Consider the following 3,426-nt stretch of genomic DNA (forward strand, 5'->3'; position numbering starts at 1 on the left):
TATTGTTATTATTATTATTGTTTTTGCTATTGTTATTGTTATTGTTATTGTTATTATTATTGTTATTGTTATTATTTTTGTTATTATTGTTATTATTGTTATTATTGTTATTATTGATATTGTTATTGTTATTATTGTTATTATTGTTCGTATAATTGTTATTATTATTGCTATTATTATTGTTATTATTGTTACTGTTATTTTTCTTATTGATTTATTGTTATTGTTATTGTTATTATTGTTATTATTGTTATTATTGTTATTGTGATTTTTATTGTTACTATTGTTCTTATTTTTATTATTATTGTTATCGTTCTTATTATTATAATAAATGTAATTATTGTTATTATTATTATTTTCATTGTTATAGTTATTATTATTATTAATATTAATATTGTTATTGTTATTAATATTGTTATTATTATTATTATTATTATTATTGTTATTATTATTATCATAAATATTATTATTATTATTATTGTTATTATTAATATTATTATTATTATTATTATTATTATTATTGTTATTGTTAGTGTTATTGCTATTATTCTTGTTATTGTCATTATTGTTGTTATAGTTATTATTGTTATTATTGTTATTATTGTTATTATATTTATTGTTATTTTCATTGTAATTATTATTGTTATTGTTATTATTATTGTTATAGTTCTTATCATTATAATTATTGTAATTATTGTCATTATTATTATTGTCATTGTTATTGTTATTATTATTATTATTATTATTATTATTATTGTTATTGTTATTATTATTGTTATTATAATAATTGTTATTGTTTTTTCTATTATTATTATTCATACAGTTATTGTCATTGTTATTGGTATTGTTGTTATTGTTACTGTTATAGTTATTATTATTATTGTTATTGTTAGTGTTATTGTTATTATTGTTGTTATTGTCATTATTGTTGTTATAGTTATTATTGTTATTATTGTTATTATTGTTATTATATTTATTGTTATTGTCATTGTAATTATTATTGTTATTGTTATTATTGTTATTGTTATTGCTATTGTTATTGTTATTGTTATTGTTATTATTATTGTTATTGTTATTATTATTGTTATTGTTATTATTATTGTTATTATTGTTATTATTGTTATTGTTATTGTTATTATTGTTATTATTATTCGTATAATTGTTATTATTATTGCTATTATTATTGTTATTATTGTTACTGTTATTGTTCTTATAGTTTTTATTGTTATTGTTATTGTTATTATTGTTATTATTGTTATTATTGTTATTGTGATTGTTATTGTTACTATTGTTATTATTGTTATTATTATTGTTATCGTTCTTATTATTATAATTATTGTAATAATTGTTATAAATATTATTGTCATTGTTATTTTTATTATTATTATTATTATTATTATTATTATTATTATTGTTATTATAATTATTGTTATTGTTATTGCTAATATTATTATTCTTATTGTTATTGTTATTGTTATTGTTATTACAGTTTTTATTGTTATTATTATTGTTATTAATGTTATTATTATTGTTATTTTTATTTTTATTGTTATTCTTATTTTTATTGTTATTATTATTGTTATTATTATTTTATTATTATTGTTATTATTATTATCATAAAGATTATTATTATTATTATTAATATTATTATTATTATTATTTTTGTTATTGTTATTGTTATTGTTATTATTATAATTGTTATTGTTATTGTTATTTTTATTATTATTATTGTTATTATTATTGTTATCGTTCTTATCATTATAATTATTGTAATTCTTGTCATTATTATTATTGTCATTGTTATTGTTATTATTATTATTAATATTATTATTGTTATTGTTATTAATATTGTTATTTATTATTATTATTATTATTATTGTTATTATTATTATCAAAAATATTATTATTATTATTATTGTTATTATTAATATTATTATTATTATTATTATTGTTATTCTTAGTGTTATTGTTATTATTGTTTTTATTGTCATTATTGTTGTTATAGTTATTAGTGTTATTATTGTTATTATTGTTATTATATTTATTGTTATTGTCATTGTAATTATTATTGTTATTGTTATTATTGTTATTGTTATTGCTATTGTAATTATTATTGTTATTGTTATTATTATTGTTATTATTGTTATTATTGTTATTATTGTTATTGTTATTGTTATTATTGTTATTATTGTTATTATTTTTGTTATTTTTATTTTTATTGTCATTAGTATTGCTATTGTTATTATTATTGTTGTTATTATAATCATTAATATTATTATTATTATTATTATTATAATTATTATTAATAATGTTATTAATATTATTATTATTATTATTGTTATCGTTATTGTTATTATTATTATTGTTATTGATATTGTTATTTTTATTATTATTATTGTTATTATTATTGTTAACGTTCTTATCGTTATAATTTTTCTAATTATTGTTATTATTGTTATTGTCATTGTTATTGTTATTATTATTATTATTATTAATGTTATTGTTATTATAATTGTTACTATAATTATTGTTCTTGTTATTGCTATTATTATTATTCTTATTGTTATTGTCATTGTTATTGGTATTATTGTTATTGTTATTGTTATTGTCATTAAAATTGTTATTTTATTATTATTGTTAGTATTGTTATAATTGTTATTGTTATTGTTATTATTGTTATTATTGTTATTAAAGTTATTATTGTTATTGTTATTGTTAGTGTTATTGTTATTATTATTTTATTATTATTGTTATTATTGTTATAATTGTTATTGTTATTGTTATTATTGTTATTATTGTTACTATAATTGTTGTTATTATTGCTATTATTATTGTTATTATTGTTATCCTTATTATTATTATTGTTATTATAGGTATTATTGTTATTGTTATTGTTAGTGTTTTTGTTATTATTATTGTTATTATTGTTATTATTATTGTTATTTTTATTTATATTGTTATTCTTATTTTTATTGTTATTATTATTGTTATTATTATTTTATTATTATTGTTATTATTATTATCATAAAGATTATTATTATTATTATTATTATTATTATTATTATTATTATTGTTATTGTTATTGTTATTGTTATTGTTATTATTATTAATTTTATTGTTATTGTTTTTTTTATTATTATTATTGTTATTATTATTGTTATCGTTCTTATCATTATCATATATATTATTATTATTATTATTGTTATTGTTAATATTATTATTATTATTATTATTATTATTGTTATTGTTAGTGTTATTGTTATTATTGTTGTTATTGTCATTATTGTTGTTATAGTTATTATTGTTATTATTGTAATTATTGTTATTGTATTTATTGTTATTGTCATTGTAATTATTATTGTTATTGTTTTTATTGTTATTATAGTTTCTATTGTTATTGTTATTGTTAGTGTTATTATTATTATT

The sequence above is a fragment of the Vespa crabro genome, chromosome 4, assembly GCF_910589235.1.
Source record: "Vespa crabro chromosome 4, iyVesCrab1.2, whole genome shotgun sequence".
In the NCBI taxonomy this organism is placed as follows: domain Eukaryota; kingdom Metazoa; phylum Arthropoda; class Insecta; order Hymenoptera; family Vespidae; genus Vespa; species Vespa crabro.